The sequence below is a fragment of the Triturus cristatus genome, chromosome 5_2 (genome assembly GCF_964204655.1).
Source record: "Triturus cristatus chromosome 5_2, aTriCri1.1, whole genome shotgun sequence".
In the NCBI taxonomy this organism is placed as follows: Eukaryota; Metazoa; Chordata; class Amphibia; order Caudata; family Salamandridae; genus Triturus; species Triturus cristatus.
The window spans coordinates 618,092,355-618,111,256 of record NC_140588.1 but is presented as its reverse complement, the minus strand read 5'-3'; the positions used below and the strand labels follow the sequence as shown (position 1 = coordinate 618,111,256).

The 18,902-nt window shown below is 42.7% G+C and overlaps 2 protein-coding genes across 5 annotated transcripts in view; one reads left to right on the top strand and one right to left on the bottom strand.

Moving 5' to 3' along the window:
* Positions 1-18,364, bottom strand: part of TAF7L (TATA-box binding protein associated factor 7 like) — a 122,788-nt gene extending 104,424 nt beyond the window's left edge. For 2 of the 3 annotated variants that reach the window (XM_085607709.1, XM_085607708.1), the window contains exon 1: positions 18,194-18,364. The gene's annotated coding sequence lies outside the window, so the exon portion shown is untranslated. Of the gene's footprint in view, positions 1-14,134; positions 14,154-18,193 lie in introns of those variants that run through there. The other variant, XM_085607710.1, reaches the window with a different exon arrangement.
* A 51-nt stretch (positions 18,365-18,415) lies between these two features.
* LOC146829082 (magnesium transporter NIPA2-like) overlaps positions 18,416-18,902 on the top strand; it is a 116,011-nt gene continuing 115,524 nt past the window's right edge. For both annotated transcript variants that reach the window (XM_085607707.1, XM_085607706.1), the window contains exon 1: positions 18,416-18,599. The gene's annotated coding sequence lies outside the window, so the exon portion shown is untranslated. The remainder of the gene's footprint in view (positions 18,600-18,902) is intronic.

Here is an 18,902-nt window from a genome sequence, read left to right as displayed (position 1 = left end):
AGAGTCAGTTTGGGGCTGCAGAGGACATCCGCTTGGAGCGCTTCGGCTGGGATGCTTTCCTTTTCTTGCCCAAACTGGTGCAGTTCGCCATAGCGAGCTGGACAATGATATTTCCATGACAACCGTCAGGAGCTCATCTAGTTCACTCACCGAAGTCGAATGGAAAGTCATAGTGACCTGGATGTTAAATCCACGTCGTTCGCAGGTTAAGGAAATGGCAGAAAACAGTGCGATGTATGAGGTTGCATCGGACGCATTGCTCGTACCCAAGAGCCGAATGAGGCTGTGCCAGGGTACAGACTGCAGAGAAGTAGAGAGACCGGCAAAGATCTCATGATTCTGAGGTCCATGCATGAATGGTTCACATATTCAGGTCTCGAGTCGAGGGTAGACGCCGTCTACCCACTATTTTCAGAGGGTAGATGCCGTCTACCCTGCTGCAAAGCTGGCCGCTTTCAGCAGAGGGCCATTTACCTTTCTAACTTCTCCTGATATGCTGAAGTCATCCCTGTGTCATTTTCTGACACCAGGGCACTTACAGCGTCGCCTGCACTTTGCCTCCTTTTTTTGTTCGAGCAGCAAGATGCGGGGGAAGAAGATTTCAGCTGCGCCCACTAAAGACGTAAGTGGCCATCAGGCCTATTTTTAGGTCTCGCCTGATCCAGCGCATGTGCTGGTCTGGCCGAGACATTCCCATTTTGCGTCTGTCCCCCACAGACTAAAGCCTAGGGCATTTCCAGCCCACTACAGCCTTCCCCTTCCTGTGAGTAACAGTGTTTTGCTTTTGCACGTGTGCACATCCACCTAAATTGTATTCGTTCGTTTCAGTGTCAAGGCTGGTAGGCCAATCGGCTTTTATTTATTTGAGCAGTGGTTTAATATATATATATTTGTAAAACATTCATGCCACCTTTTATTGGTAGTTTTTTTTTTTTTTTTACTTTTACATTGTATTAGTTTTACAGTTTTAATGTCTATTGCAAATGTTTCTTTAAAAACTGCAGGTTTGCCGAGAGCAGACTTACTGGATTTGCAATGTTTGCCTTCGTCTTGGTGTCCCCATGAACATTTGTTATGTAGATATGTCACGAGTGCTTGTTTTCTAGGGTGACATGGGGAATCAGTTGTTTAAAATAAGGAATCTGCAGTTTTCTGCTGTAAATATTTAAAACAATCTTTTGATTCACAAACAACATGCAGGCCTCCCGGCTGTGTAATGAATGTGTACGTATTTTCCTGTAGGAGTAAGTTGGGTTTCTTTTGCTGGCTGCTCATCACAGGATTATGACACAGGGCCCATCTGTGGAAATACTGACCCAGAAGGCTTTTCTCTAGGTCCTGGGACTGGTTCCCAGCTTGTCCCCATATACAATGACGCGTCATATCTGCAGCATTCTGTTCCATCCCTATCTGGAATTTGAAGTGACGTTTATCGGAGCTGCCTGTCTGCCAGCGCCCGTTGTTGCAGATAAACCACGAACATGTTCTGCTTGCAGCCTGCGAGAAGCTGCACACAGGCTCTGCTTTGTGCACACCCTTTCATTCTTACAGAAAGAACATTTTGATATTTTCTCACTCTAGATTTGAGCAGCCTCGTCCCACCTTTTCCTTTAAAGAATACACATTTTGAAACCTGGCTCCAAATGACTTTACTTTGTGTCACACCTTTTACTGTCAATTAGTTAAGATATACAGAAAGCGGCTGTTGGCTATGCAGCGAGGAGTATTTTTCTTTGACTTCATGCTATTGGCTGTTTGGTATATCATCCCACCACCAATGGAATGTGTGCACAAGGGACTATTTTAGATAAAAATTGTCCACTCAACAACCAGACATTGTCACTTTTTTTTTTTTTAATCGTAATCACGAAATACCACTTATTTATTTATTTATTTTATAACACTTGTAAGGCGCACAGCTACCCACAAAGGGTTTCCCGGCGCCGGACCAGCGAATCGCACAAACCAACTGGATAGAAAACAATTAAAGCACTTATTTGTCGAACAACCAGGTTTTTACACTTTTTCTAAAAGTCATGAAGTTTTCCTCCTTGCGTATATGAATGGGTAAAGTGTTCCACAGAGTTGGGCCCAAATAGGAAAATGATCTTCCGCCTATTCTTGCCCGTTTGAACCTTGGTACCACAAAATTCGCAGCAGTACCAGAACGGAGGCTGCGATTGGGGAGGTAGGGTTTAACAAGGTCCTGTAGATATTTAGGGGCAGTACCAGCTTTGATTTTAAATAGGTAGATCAGGGTTTTGAAACGGATCCGGTTTTCGACCCTGAGCCAATGCAGGTCCCTAAGATGTTTGGTGATCCTAACGGATCTAGGGATTCTGCAAAGCAGTCTGGCAGCAGCGTTTTGCACCAATTGCAGACGTCTTATTACCGCTTTGTTTGAGCCCAGATACAAGATGTTTCCGTAATCAAGCCGAGATGTCACTAAGGCATTGACTACGGTCTTCTGGGTGGTAGGAGGTAACATCCAGGCAATTTTGCGAAGCCATTTAAGAATGGCAAAACATGTGCCTGCCACTCTGTTGGCTTGCTGAGTCATAGATAAACTATCATCTATGATGACCCCAAGGTTTCTAACCTGAGAGGCTGGAGGTGGAAGTTTACCAAATGATGATGGCCAATGGGGATCACTCCAGAGATCTTTACTGTTTCCTAAAAGGAGGACCTCTGTTTTCTCCCCATTTAATTTAAGTTGGTTAGCTGACATCCAATTAAATATTTCCTGAAGGCCTATTTTCAACGCAGATGGAGCAGATGAGTCAGATTTAGAAAGTGAGAACAGAATTTGAGAGTCATCTGCATAAGTCATTAAAGTAAGACCAAAATTTTCTGCAAGGTTGGCTAATGGACGTAGGTACAAATTAAAAAACAAAGGGCTCAGGATCGATCCCTGTGGCACACCATGAGGAGAGTGGAATATCTCAGAGCATGCCTCCGAGGAGGAGATCTGGAAAGTGCGGAGGGATAAGTATGATCTAATCCACTCCAGTACCTTGCCTTCGACACCATTCTCCCCCAACCTGTCAAGCAGTATGGAGTGAGAAATGGTGTCGAAGGCCGCACTTAAGTCCAACAAGACCAATGCTACCATTTGGCCGTCATCCATGAGCTCCCTGATTTTTTCTGTGACCCCAAGTAGGGCCGTCTCGGTGGAGTAGCCACTCCTAAATCCAGATTGGGACGAGTGAAGAAGCTCGTTATTTTCCACATAGAATGAGAGTGCCTCTCAAGAATTTTTGAGAAGGCAGGCAGTAATGAAATAGGGCGGTAATTGGCCAATATCATAGGGTCTGCGGCCGGCTTTTTAAGTAGAGGACTGACCATAGCATGTTTCCATAGAGCAGGAACTGTGGCCTGCTCAATGGAGGCGTTCAATATCTCAGCTATGGAGATCATAGCAGAGTCCTCTAATTTACTTAAAATACTGATAGGGATGGTGTCACGTGGAGAACCCGATTTGATCGATTTTAATAGTTCCTTCAGTATATCCAGATTAATAGGAGGCCAGGCCCCAAGATGACAATTTCCTCTGAAAACTTGAGGGATGTTATATTGTTTATGCGTGGTCATGCTGTCCCTTTTGATGTTAGAGACAATGTTCTCAATTTTATCAGTAAAAAACAAAGCCAGGTCCTGACACTGTTGGGTATTAAGAGGGGTAGGTTCCGCTCTTGAATTTTCACCAGCCAGCTCTCTTACGGTATTGAAGAGAGTCTGGGATTTATTTACGGCCATGTTAATGCTGGTAGTAACATAGCATGCTTTAGCTTTCATGCATGCTGAATCATAGCTATTTCTGGCCTTTCGGTAGACTTCTTTTTGATGGAGTTCATAGTTTAACGCCACTGCCTCTCCAGAGTCTTACATGTGGATTTTTCTTTCTTAAGAGCTTCTGTGTACCAGGGGGCAGGAGGGCGATGTATTTTTCCTTTGCAGCGGGATAAGGGCAGGCAAGAATCCGCTGCACCATTTAGCCATATTTGTGTAGCTTCTGCTATACTTTCCATATCTCCATCTAAGCATGGGTGATCTTTCCTCAACGCGTTATTGAGATCCTCCAAATTTAGAGATTTCCAATTTCTCCTAAAAGATTCTGGATGAGTCATAACAGGGCATTTTGTAGGTTTAAGTGAGATAGCGAAACGTAAAAGAAAATGATCTGACCAGAGAACGGGAGTAGTGTTAAGCCATGAGAGTTCTTTCATGTTTGATATGATAGGGTCTAACAAATGTCCAGCTTTATGCGTAGGACCCCTATTACGTAAAGTCATATCTAAAGCCATAAAGTCGTCTATAAAGTTTTTGCAGGTCTTATTGGTGTCATCTTCTAAATGAAGATTTAGATCTCCAAGTACCGTACAGTTTTGAGCATTTAGGTATTGGGGTAGGATAAAATTTACCAAATTATCTGACCAGGAGGGATTATTTACTGGCGGTCGATAGACCAGTACGCCAGAGAAGGTAAAATTGGGACTGAGAGTAATTTTAAATAATGCCGCTATCACTGGCAGTACTGCCTCCACCAGTACAGATACCATCAATACTACAACCAGTACTAAAACCAATACAAATACACCAATAAGACCAATAGGACCGCCACCAATATCTCCACCGCCTCGATGAACTACACCATCACTGTTACCACACATCACCTATACACCATCACCAATACCACCATCAACAATATTTACACCCTACCACCAGTATCACTACCAATATGTTACCAGCTCCACCACGACCAATAAGAATACTGCCACCACCAATACCACACCAGCACAAATAACACTATACCAGTTAAATCACAACATCCCACAACCATCAGCAACACTACCAATATCACACCACCACCTGCCATGACAGATGCCACCACCACAAACACCACTAACTCTGACAGCTGTGTTACCACTAATACCAGGTTGGTGGATCAGTGGACTAAGACATCCAGCTCCGGGATTTGTGTTTGACCTAATGGTCACAGGTTCGAATCCCAGCAGGTCCACTCAGCCTTTCGTTCTTCCGACATCAATAAAATGAGTAACATTGAGTTGGATAACAATAAACATCTGTTATTTCAGAGCCAGAAGGCCCAAGACTTGGGCGTACGTTTAGTTTACAAACTCACGTTACGATAAGTATCAACGCTACCACTACCCTAAAACAAAACCCACCCACCAGCCCATTCTCACACCACTGCCAGTACCACTAATGATGCTACCAACACTACTGGTGTAACCACCACCAATATCTCCACTACCACCACTACCATGTCAATAGGTCTGGCTTTAATGTTTTATCGCATGAAAATGCATTCCTGCATTTGCAGTGCATGCGCTGTCACTTTATATCCAGACCATACCCATTAGCTTGACTCATGCTTGTTTTTTGTAAATTCCTCCATCCAATCCAGTTTCATGGCCGCAACTCTAAAAGTAGTTCACCACTACGTTGTGGTTTCTCGTGAATCCCTCACAAGAAGAGATTGTGCTGCCAGCCGAGAAGTAGAGTGCTGGCCAAGGGTGTATGTACACACACAGACACACACACAACCAACACACACACACATACACCACACACACACACACACACACACACACACACACACACACACACACTAAAAGCAGCACAGCTCCCCTAAAGTCCTGAACAGTGTGCTGCACTAATTTCTGGGGGCCAGCACATTTTTATTTCATCAGACATTTACTGAGTACAAGAGAGAACAAGCATTGGCATAGTCAACAGGTCTCGCCTTTGGGACCATATAAGTGTTTAGTCATGCAACAGTTGCTGTTGTTGCAACAAGGACATTGTGCTGCATAACTAAATACTTATAAGGTCCCAAAAGCGAGACCTATTGGCTATGCCAATGCTTGTTAATATAGCATAAGAAAATGTTGAAATTGAACAGAATAATGTTGTATGTAATTAACAGCATCTTTCCCCGCTTCTACTTTTTTTTTTAGTTCAGAAAGACTTTCAGAAAATGTTTCTGGATTGTTTTAAAAGAGGAGGATTATAGCAAAACTTCAAGATCAAGAACAAGGCTTTTAAACATCATAAGAAATGGATAACAATAGTGTTATTTTAAGTAACTTGTTATCAGGAGTGCATGAAAATGGGAAATAAGGATTGAAAGTAGATATTTCTTTGAATGGTATCTAGAAACTATAAGAGTGTGACGAAAGAGGCACAACATTCAAGCAACAATAGGATTTCAACATAACAAAATTTGTGTCTCAATATTATTGGGTGAGAGTATTTTGAAACTAAGTGCCAATCGTTTAAGACAACTACTTAAAATCTCAAATTATAGGATAATAACTGAATATTTTGGGAATTTAATGTTAGAATTACATTTAAGAAGTGTTTGATAAGAAGATGAATGTGATCTTCCACATGGTTACACAATATGGAGACCTTCTCTTTAGCTTTGAACATTTGTGTAACATTAGAAATAGTATATGTATAACATAAAAAAAAAGATTTTCTCTTTGTTTCAACTATTTCAGCCCTGAAGAAGAAGCATGTATCACCACGAATCACGTGTCAGTTGAAAATCATGTGTTTTGGAATAACTCAATTATTATCAAAACTATTTGTGGGAACACTTTGAAATGATTTAGAATAATGTTTTCTGTTATTTTCTTGTAGAAACACTTTGAAATGATGTTGAATAAATGAGTTACAGTTATTCTCCATGGTAATGTGCCTAGAATAAATTACAGAGAAAATGTAATAACTGGGTGTTTGAGAGTATGGCATATTACTGTCACAATTAGCTCCTGTGTATTTTATGTAACAACTTGGCAGAGCATCAGTCTACTGGGTTGGGCTTGCGCGGGGTCATTATTATCTTTGCCTGGTATTTGATATAATAACTAGTTACTATTATGGCCCATGGAGCCTGGGTGCTACCAATAATTCATGTATGGGGACGCATTAAGTCTGGCCTGACCAGCAGGAGGCTAAGGGGAAGAGTGAAGAAGTCCTTGTGAATTGCAGCATTGTAATGGAGAGGCAAAGTGAAACGTGTTCTTCTTTAGGTCCTGCTGTATTTCCAGGTACTGTACATTTTAAAGGTGTTAAAATAGATACATTAACATACCTAAAGTCTAATTTGTTTTCAATAACTTATACAGAGTTAGGAGGCTGCTTCAAAGCACTACTTATCAAAAGAAACTGAGAGCTAACTCCCTCAATGACAAGTTGAATATCTGCACTCATGTCCCATGGCACACCTTCTTTAACTAAACCAAAACACATACGTTTGACATAATACATGATCACTGATATTAATCTGATGAGATCCAGGCACAATGGATGGTGTAACAGTGCTCACACTTAACACGGTCTTTCTATTACTTAAGGCCTGTTTTATTACATGGCAAGCATGACTGAATATTTATAAATTAATGTATTTTAAATGTACCCTTATGCATCGCCTCAAACATTCACAGCTGCTTTGCAAAAACGCAGACATGAATGTGTGATGTGTACATTATGAAGTATTTCAAAAATGCCTTTTTGGCATAGTTACACCCATTTTTATTTTTTTGATGGATTTTAGACTCTGGGGTGCTACTGTCCAACCGGAGGGTATGTGCTCCGACCCCTAAAATGTAAAAATTGGATAATCCCTGATTGGAATATAAAACTCTCCTGTAAGGCCATAATGTATGGTGCAGAAACTACAACTGTGGCATGGTAAGTTCAATGTTAGCTGTGGACTGCAGCACTTCCTGTGCCGTCCATTAATGTCACAAAGAAAACATTGCATCAGGCCTATTAAGGTAGCCTCATTGCTGCAATTCACACTTGCAACCTGACCTGTCAAATAACCTTTGACAGAATAAAAACCTACTTAAACATCAATAGGTCACACCTATGTAGGTAGGCCCTTTAACCCACAAGGTGGGATCCATGGAATTTAAAAATTGGACAAGTAGAAATGTAATGTTGGCATATCCCTAAAGTGACAAGCCTCCAAAAGATATTTTCAATTTTGAAGGCTCTGGCTGTCCTATGAGAAAAGCTTGAGTGCAGATTAAAATACTTATTTTGCTATCTGTGTTCGGGACACGCTAGAGACATAGTTCAACCACTATTTTTTATATTTATTAAAAATCCAATACAATGACAATTTCTTCCATTCCGACAACTCGAGCTTTGAGGTTTCCCCGACACAGTTGCCTCAACAGAATCTTGGTGGGACTCCCTCCGACAGCCGCTTCTGCATCCGCAGCGGTCAGCGCAGGAGAAAGGTTCTGGCAGAGGACTATGGCGGTCTTCCATATAGTGACTAGCCAACATCTAAATAGAAGATCTAAATCAGGCCAGAGTCAGAAGTTAACATTTTTGACTAGGATGAACCATCTTAATGTATCTGACCTGTGCTCTATCGCAGTCAGCATTAAATCGAGGTTAGGTCCCGGTCAAACGGAAGCAGTGGTTATTGATTGGTGCTTTACTTTTTTTTTTTCTCTTCTCTTAAATCTTCAAATAATTCAAATCTCTGGATATCTTTATTGGATTTTTGTCAATTTGCTATAATTTTATTTGGTTTTTTTAAAAATTGAGTGGGATTATCGTGTGTTGCGTTTTGACTTTAAGCGTTTTGGTACTTTTAAATGCTTAACACATTTTTGCTAAGTTATAAACTGTGTACTCTGTGTCACAGCTACCTGGCGTTGAGTTTAAATATTGAAACCTTTGCCAGACCCTAACAGGTTAATGCCTACTTCTTATGGTGGACTACCATCCTCCCCAATTAGTAATTCACTTCCTTATACAATCTATCTACATAGATATATACATCAGGTTTGGTCTTGAAAATAGACCCATTACCATTAAAAGGTGTTGTAGGAGTTTGGAATCTATATCCATGGCAAAGTCAGATCATTGCGCACAGTCTATGCTAATTGGACCCCTAATTCCATTTTGAAGGTCTTCAGTCCTGCCTTCAGGAATTTAAGGAGGGCTGCTTGAGTGACTGACATTGGTTGGTTTGTGCTACGCAAAATTTGGAAAGGAGTAGTGTAAGCATGGTCCAACGGTCTCTAAGAGTGTAGTTCAGTCTCGGTCTTTTCGATAGGGCTTACTGCCAATGGGCCAGGACAGTTTGCAAGTCGCACGCGTCACCCAGCCTCCATGGAACTGCTAATGACATTAGCGCCAATAACTAGAAGGGGGATTTCTATATTGCCATCCCAAGCCTGACAGTTTCTGTGTTACGAATAAAGTTGCAGAACTGTCAACTCACCTGCAAAAGGAAGGTGTCGCCCACATTAGCAGATGAACACACACACAAACCCTGTAACTGGTCTTTTTCACACACGGTTATTTTTAAGTCTCAGTAGATTGCTCATAACTGAGAAGCTGGGGCCTGCAGTTTGCCTGCCTAGTCCTGATTTGGTAATGGGTTCACAAGATCAGCAGTAAATGGACATGAACAGCAAAGCTGGCTATCAACACAGCGCTAGTTCAAGATGAGCACTGATGCAAGGTCAACTGGTGGTTTCTTACTAGCTCTTCGTTCCGGTGATCCCCGCTTCATTCGGGGGAGTAACCCAGGACTGCACAGCTGATAGGCAAATAGTTGTAGAAAAATGAACTAGTACGTCCTGCATTAAAGCATTCAGTATGTAGCATCTAACAAAGACAGCAGATCACCAGCTCTGCAGGATGCTGAGTCAGTAGAGTGACGTAGGCAGGTAGCAACTGGGAAAGGGATGTGGGGACGGCAAGCTGATGAGGAAGGTGGGCTCTAGTTGAATAAAAGAAGAGCTAACCTGCTACAGGAGAGGATTGATTGAAGGAACAAGAGGGCAGCTCAGCTGGAGCTAAAGAAGCAGAAAAGATGTGATAAAAAAATTAAAATAAAAATTTAAAAGAGCGTAGGACGTGTCATCAGGGCGTTCAGATGAAGGGAAGGATAACTGAAAGAAAAGAAGCATATAATTTGAAGGAGGATGTGCTGGTAAAGAGGGAAAAGTAAGCTTAGGCATAAGGGCGGAAAGAGCAACAGGGGTAAATTAATTGAGCTGAAGTGAAAGGACGATTGTTATGGCATCCCCATCTGCGCTCTATAACTTTTTTTTTTTTTTTAAATAAAGCCGGTATGCAGAAAGGAGATGTGAACCAGGAGCGGCATATCAAAATAATCATTGACGCCAAAAGAAGCAAGTAAAATGAGCCCCACTGTCAATAGGTGGGTAGTAAAAACAAACACAATTATGTGGCAGAGCTCCCCTATTTATTGAGCCCTGGTACCACTGGACTTGGAGCACTAATGATAGGTATACTCATAGCAGCAGAGTCAGAAGAGGAAAGAAAAGTAGAGATAAAAGTGGGATTGGGAAGCTAGCAGAAAGAAGTGTGGATATATTTGTTGCTAGCTGTGAAAAGTAAGAGAAGCGGAAAGGGAAGGGAAGGGAAGGGAAGCAATAGTGAAATGGGAGTGGGGTGTGCAGCACATACTTGACCGTATGCCACCTCTCCACTCTGCTTAACAGCGAAGGCATTTAATCAAGACCTCTAATAAGCTTAGCCAGGGCTTTAAGTAGGGCTGGTTCTTCCAGGTCACAGGCCCACCAGTAATTAAAAACAGATCTTGAAACGGGCCCCTGTCGGGCCCTATTTTCAGGCCTTTAACTTTAAAAGCAAAAACACAGAATGTAGAAACCGTTAAGGTAATCAATGTCCGCGATGTAGTTCTGGTTTACATTTCACATGTTTACCTCGCTGGAATCAAGGAACCTGCCAAGAAGAAGAGCTGCCAGGAGGAGTACTGCCCCTTTGCTGTGTTGTTGCTTTGTTGGGTTGGCCTGCAGTTGCTGCTTCTGCCTTGGGCAATGAAAGGACTGGACTTTCTTTACTTGTGCTGAGTATCTCCAAAGGCTTAAAGTAGCGCTTGCCTCTTGTTCTGAAGTCTCAGTGACTGCAAAGACTTCACCAGCTTCTGACACCGCTGTTTCAGTTGCCACAGAGAATGGAAAAGCAACCAACTCCGTCACCGACTACGTCACTTGCTTCATGTCCTGAAGGCACCACAGAAGGCACCGCTGCATCTCCCACCGCAACCCTGGCTCACCGACGACAGCCGCCGCCGGCGAGCCGCAGCTTGCACCGTGACCTGTGGACACCCCACGCTGCACCGCTTCACTTCTCCACCCCAGCCTCACCTACGTCGTCGCTGCCTGCTGACTGACACCTTTGACTACATTGTGGCTGGGGGCACTGCTCGTAAGTTTCACGACGCACCGCCTCGTCCCACAGAGCAGTCTGAGCTGACCAACACCAACTCCCGCTAACGGGCTCGGTCGCTTGCACCTCAACCTGCCAGAACCGCACCGAGCACCGCCTCGCCCTTTAAGCCTTGGTCTCACTGACGTCATCTGGACGATCGTCACCAAGCCGCTGCCTGCACCACATCGCGAGGGCACCACACCCTGCACCGCTTCCATTTTGCAACGCAACCGCAACCAACTAGCCAGCTGCAAGGAGAAAGGTACTGTTCACGAGTCTGTCCACGCTTTAGCTAGCTCATACAGGAGTATCGGCTGGAACTGTTAGACTCAGCATCGCGGTAGCCCCAGACGGAGCTACCGACTCAGAAGAACTGTGTTTTTGAGAAATGTTTGCAATTTTAAGGATATCTTGCAAAGTAGATCTTTTTTTTTTTAAAGCACTGTATGCGGATTCTTATCGCTTTGGTCTTGCTTTGGATATATAAAAATATTGGATATTTTTCTAAACTAGTGTGGTGTCCTTTTGTAGTGTTTTCACTGTATTACTGTTGGTTATGTGCAAATGCTTTACACACTACCTCTGAGATAAGCCGGTCTGCTAGTGCCAAGCCACCAAGGGGGTGAGCAGGGGCTATTTTAGAAGTGTAACTCCCTTATCCTGACTAGAGGGAAGGGTCCCTACTTGGTCAAAGGTGCAAACCATTGCCAACTAGAGACCTCCATTTCTATCATTGGGGAAATCAGAACAATCCCTTTGTCCTCCTCTTTTAAAAAGAAGCCAAACGCCTGCTCATGAAGAGCCACTGGAGACAATAGTTCTGTAACTTCTTAAACTTTTTTAAATGACCCTACATCCATGACCTCCCCTACCTGCGTCGCAATCTGCTTACTGTTCATGATGCTAATGTTCATTTCCATTTGCCTTATTATGCTTTCAGTGTTTGTTTTTGCATAGTTTTCAATGCTTTTCTGCCTGCTCAAGCAGGCAACATTGTACATTGCTCTGTTACCTGCCGGGTCAGTAATCAAAGGCTCGATCATGAATAGACATGTGAGTCAATAGATGACCTCACAACTTTGACCTACCTGACCTTCGTTGCAATCTACCTATTGTGCTAGATGCTAATGTCTATTTTCGTTTGTCTGTCATCTGTTTATACGTAGGTTTTCGATAATGCTTTCCGGCTCAAGTTTAACTAGCAGGCGACGATGTACAGCGCTCGGATACCCTGCCAGGTCATGTTCGCACTTTATAAAACTTTTCAAAAATAAATTTACAAAATAAATGTAACCTTGAATTCTTTAGGAGTATTCGCTTTTTTCTGGTCCACGATTAAGAGTTCTGGAGTTGAAGCTGAAGGCAGTGCTTGTTTCCCACGGTGTCTGTCAGTAGGCCATAAAGGTATTCAGAATACATGCTCATTCAATCCTTGGCCTCTCTGCAGATGACAGGGCAATGGTCATGTGTGCCAATTGTAATTGCGATACAATGCAAAAGCGGTACACAGCAGTGCAAATACCGACCATGAAAAAGTATAAGTAAATGCACTGCTTACAGATGAGCGGGTGTGTTGTGTGTGTGTGCGTGCGCTGGGGGATGGAGATGTGAAGGAGATGCAAGGAACTACATGCAGGAGACAATAAAAAGAGGAATAGGGAAGAGATGAGGTGTGAAATACACATTGAGGATTTCGAAAAAATGAGGTGGGAAAAGCTCATAAAAGGCTGCAGAGAAAAACGGTGTGAAAGGAACAGGAGTATTGAGATACTACTTAGAACACTGCATCTTCCACATACCTTAATAATGTTTAATTCCCAGGTCCATATTTTCGAAACATTTTCAAATGCAATTATTCACACAAAAAATTATTGTCGTTAGTCACTTATCTGATACTACAAAGAAGCACTGGAAAAGGCAAAAGGGCTGGCTTGTTTTGGGTACATGTCCATTAGGATGTGATATGTCTGAATGCAATAAAGGATAGTTCACAGAGGTATCAAAATACTGATTGGTGGCATCCTTGGTGAAGCACAGTAATTTAGTTTACATGTATTAAGTCATACCTTTAATTACATAGGCCACATGTTTTAAACGAAGATGGCCACTTGTAAGCAAGTTTTCAGTAATGAGGTTATAAGAAGACTTTTTGCTTAAGATAAGTCTTAGTTACAGGCAATAAACAAGGGTTGTATGACGGTACAACGCTGGTAAATACATTGCGTGCCTTTGCATCGCATTTCTTAACAAGCATTTTTTTTTACCACGATTATGCATTTACATCGCATGCCAATACCACGCATTGTTTTTACATTTAAAAACAATGTATTTGTAGGGGGGGGGGGGGGAGACCCCCACTTACCTTAAATATGTGGTATTGGCATGCAATGCAAGTACATAATCGTGTGCCAAAAAGAAAAATCGAGGCAAAGGCATGCGATGTATTTGCCTTGTTGTAAAGGCTGTTTCCCTAAATAAGATGGTAAATACCCCCCCGGACACCGCATCCTTGCTACTCAGCCCACTCTCTCCAACTGACATTCATCCACACCAGGCACTCCTCACCATTACATTACGCTCATACTTGCTGAGCAGCAGGGAACTGGTACCTAAGGAGAGGATGCATAGCAACAATTCAATTCACAACACAACTCCTCTCCTTAGGGAAACAATTGAAAATATCAGACCAGGTACCATGGCAAAATGTTAAAGGATGATGTTTAAGGACAACAGATGGAAGTGTAAATTAAAAACAAACAAATCAATAATTAACAAGCATTTGAAATGCAATATGTCCCGCCTTTGGGACCTTATACGTTTTTAGCTGTGAAGCACATTATTCTGGGTAAAGAGATTCTGGTATATCACTGACCTCTGCTGATCGTTTTCTATTAAGACAAGTAAATAGAGGTAGTTGCTTGAAAAATAAAAAAAAAATAAAAATAAGTCGTTCCTAAGCAAAAGCGGAAGCAGCCAAGTCCTTGGGCAATGTTCCAAAAGCCCACACCAAGTACATACAACAGATCTTCCAGACAGCCCAAGAGCTATTTAGGGTCTACCTAAAAAGAGGTAAAGATGGAAATAGATGATCAAACAGTCCTATAACATTAGATATATTAATAATCACACCATGTAATCCTCTGCAGGACTTGTGTAACTAATAATGCCGGTAAAGACGTTCGCATCACTGGGGTACAACATTCACATCAGTAGGGTACAACACCCACACACACCCTTTTGCAACACACTAGTACATTGAGGTGCAACACATTGGGGTGCAACACAACCCCTACTCTTCTCCCCAACCCCTCAGGACAGACACTTCACAACACTAGGGGAAAAGACTCTACAGTGTAACACCAGAGTACAAAACATCACAGTACACAACTCTACAGTGTAACAAGGGTACACAGCCATACACTAGAGTACACAATTGTACAATGTAACACGAGGGTATATGACCCCACGCTAGAGTACACAAATCTACAACATAACACCAGGGTGCATGGTTGCACACTAGAGTACATGACTCTACAATGTACCACCAGGGTATACGACTCTACAACATAACTCCAATATCTCACTTAAAAAACCATAGGTTTCACACATGTTATAGTTAGGTGGACATTTCACTCGTAAAAAACCAATGAAATGCCCCCGTTATAGTTAGTTCAGATAACTATAACTCGCGCGCCCGCAATCCACTGCTCATGACGTCACATATTACATCACTCATGACATGGTCAGTGGCATCACTCATGACATCACTGATGACATCATCCTTATGATAGAGTGGCGGTTGCGCGAGTTATAGTTATCTGAACTAACTATAACAGGGGAATTTCATTGGTTTTTTACGAGTGAAATGTCCACCTAACTATAACATGTGTGAAACCTATGTTTTTTTAAGTGAATTTGCAAGGTTTTTTAAAAGCTAATTCCTAACTATAACGTGTGTGAAACCTATGGTTTAAGTGAATTTGTACGTTTTTTTTAAATGCTAAGTTATGTATGTATTTTTTTTTTTTTTAAGGTTTTTCACCGTACGCACACCCCGCGATTTTAAAAAAAAAATGTTTTTTCACCCTTCGGGGTCCTTTAGGGACCCCTGACAAAGGCTAGGAGGTCAGGAACTCTCTACCCTGCCCCCTTTTCATGTTCGCCACCTCTCTTTTTCACTCTCGCACCCAAAACAAACAAAATGGCGGGCGACACTTCCTGATTTCGACCGATTCGAACGTTGACTGACATTTAACCACCAATCAGAATTACGCTCGCGCACGTTAGGGTGTGCGCCTATAGATATTTATGTGCTTTTAACTGCAATTTTCTCAGTAACTACTGAACAGATTGACTCCATACATGCAAAAGGCACATGCCTGACCTGAGGACTACCTCTCTGCCAAATTTCAAGTAATTCTGTTCAGCCGTTCGGGCTGTACCTTCGACTAAAGGTCCTATGGGGAAAACGCGTTTTGGGACCCTCCTTTTTTCTCGGCCCCCGCTTGACGAATCACCCCGAGACTTTCAGGGTAGGAGCTGAGCGGAGCTCCCCATTAGTTTTGAAAATTTCGCGAGGATTCGTCAACCGGCGCCAAAGTTATTCAAAATAGAATTTTCTGATTTCCTATGGAAACACGGTCCTAACTATAACTATCTACTGGCGACCGCCAGTAGAATATATATATATATATATATATATATATATATATATATATAAAAGAAAAGGTTGCCCTCGAGTGGATCCGCACACCAGGTAGGTTAACACACATTTATTGAGGGTTGCAGCGTTACAAGGAGGAAACCAGGAAACATCAGTGGCCTTACGCGTTTCGGGCCTTGCGCCCTTGCTCACAGGCCTCAGGAGTCAGTCGATAAGAGGCAGTCACATGACACAATTTATATTCGTTTCAAGTGAATTGCATGATGGTAATTGCAGTGCTGCCTTGCGCCCCAGTGGGCATTTTTTCGCTACTAACCCACACAGTTCCGCCCAAGTGGGAATGTCTCACAGAGTTACCTCCTCACAGACGCTGCCGTATACTGCCCCCTCAAAAACGGTCCCAACTGTCCAGAGCTGACAACACGCCGTGTCGTCTTGGATCCTTTTCTTTTATATATATATATATATATATATATACATATATATATATACACACACACACACACACACACACACACACACACACACACACACAAATAAATCAAATCCAGACTAGCATACAAAACCCTTAGACAACACGTTAAGCATGGCATAAATCAAATACGGGGGCAGCAAATTAAGAACAGCACTCAGACATACTGGAATGGAGCATTATAAACAAACTTATCATGGCCTAGGACAATACCCACAAGAAGCTCTTTTATAAAAGACAATATGCACTCTGCAAGAAAGTGTGACTTGCTTGAATTAATCAAAAACAAAGACAAGGGATATATGATGAGACCCTAAATGGATTCAGTTTAACAGTGTTGCATAGGTATAATAGCCACAAGACAATATATCTCAGTCGCACTCACTTCGGCCGAAGTGAGTGTAATTTATTTTGGAATCCCAGCAATCATAAGTACCCATAAGTTACACAGAAGGCATTTCAAAGAAAGAAACTTTTAAAGTATATACATTATGTACAATTTGAAAGTGATTTGGTGAGCCCCGGTGGAGTGGCTCACCAATTGGAAGGCAGCATTTAAGACCAAAGTCAATGGGCAGAGAGTGGAGTACAGTATATACTGCATGCCTCGCAAAGCTAGGCGAGACCTAAACAGCCTGTCCCGCGACATTACAGGAAAAGGATGAAAGACGGATTACGCATTGTCCCGTATACTTTAAAAAACACATGCACCAAATACTTCAAGATTCTTTTAAGTAAGAACCTCCCTCAATTCCTTCAACCCTTGTAAAGGTGTCTTTAAATAACATTCTCATTCTGTCCATTGTCAATGCTGCTATGCATACACATTTTAAAAAAGGTCTTTGGATAAGGTTCCTTGCACTGCAGGTCAAATTACCTTTAAAATGTGCATCACTTTCTAACCTCGATACAGTGGTCATTAAGTATTATAAGCATACATGCCAACATTTCAGAAGAGCAAAGTGGGAGATTTAAATAAAAAATATAAAAAAATCGGGAGAATGGGGCCTTCAATCGGGTTTCTGTCATGTATGGACTTTGGAAGTGTGCTGCTGCAGGATCGGACATTTAAAAGCAAATTCACGTGTTTTTTTTTTTATCACCTTTCAGAAGCATGGAGCGCAATGGCAGGCAGAGAAAAAGGGGGATGCAAGAGTCGTGCACTGGCCTGGCAGGTTGCGGTCAGTGCATACACCCTCCTCCCTCCCCCGTCAACCCCGGCTGAAACAGCTTCCGAGCACACACACAGCCGCCCCCGCCGCCCCCCCCCCCCCCCTACCAGTACTTCACAGGTGTTTAAAAGACCATTCGGTTGTTAATGGGGCTTTGTTGGTTTTCACCCCTTCTAGAGCCCCTGCATCGCCATTCTGACTATTGCTGGAAGAATTAGCACGTTACACATTACCAAGCCCTGTCAGCTGAAACCCCGAGGAATCGGGTTTTTGCTTGCAGGAATCGGGAGTGTTGGCATGTATGTTATAAGTTATTACCCATGCAACTTGCATATTGGGCTTTACAAATTGATATAATACCCCACACACTTTTTAAGACATTTCCGGGTGCAGTAAAGTGCTAGAGAATGCAACACCTGTTATAATTTAAAACAGAAAAACTGGGGGGAGGGGGAACCGCTCATCTTTGCCTTGGCGCCTCGAAATTCCGCGACCTGGGGGGAGGGGGGGGGGGTAGTGCTCAAAGCATTAAGCAGCTATTACGCTAGTTTTGATCTTTTGTCGCCCACTGAAGCACCATCTTTTAGCCCAGCCTCTCACGGTGAGTTGCCCCTGAACACTGACCGGGTTAGAGACGCTGTAGGCCCCGCTGCTCAGGTCTTCCACAGGTGCAGTTTCGTGCGCAATCGTGATTTCCTACGAGCCACGGCTAGCAGCGGCTGAATTTGCAATTCATAACATAGTAACTCAGGCCGGTTCTCCAGCGGATGAGCTATGCCTTCCGGAGCATTAAAGCTCTTCCGGGACAGAAGTGGGTGGAGGGCTTGTCTTTTTTTGGGGCGGGACATGGTGTTTGTTAACCCAATTGCAAAGCGATCAGCTGAGCTCTTCCTAATTCCGCCACTTAGGTTGCCAATCAGTTTTAAATCAACTTCCTGGTTACCGTCCCACGCCTTCTCAAATTATAGTTATCAGAAAGACTGATGAGAAGCTGAAGTGACAGATTGGATGTTCAAAATCACTTTGAGAGGTAAGTGCCACGCTCGATAATCTCTTGGTTGATTAGCCCAAGATATATCATGACAGACACAGAGTTGCTGATACGTTTCTATTTCCTCTTTACTATTATTTACGACTGGCAGCCAAGGAACTATCCGCGGATGGCCAATTGGAAATGTTAAGCGATGACCGTGTTCTTTTTTTTTTTTTTTTTTTTCACTCGAGCTCCTGGCATGTGTTAGCAAGCATTGGTAACGCCAATAGGCCTCGTCTGCACCGCAGGAGCTATTGCCTTTGTCAATGTGTATTAGCTATATTGTACAGTAGCGCAGCA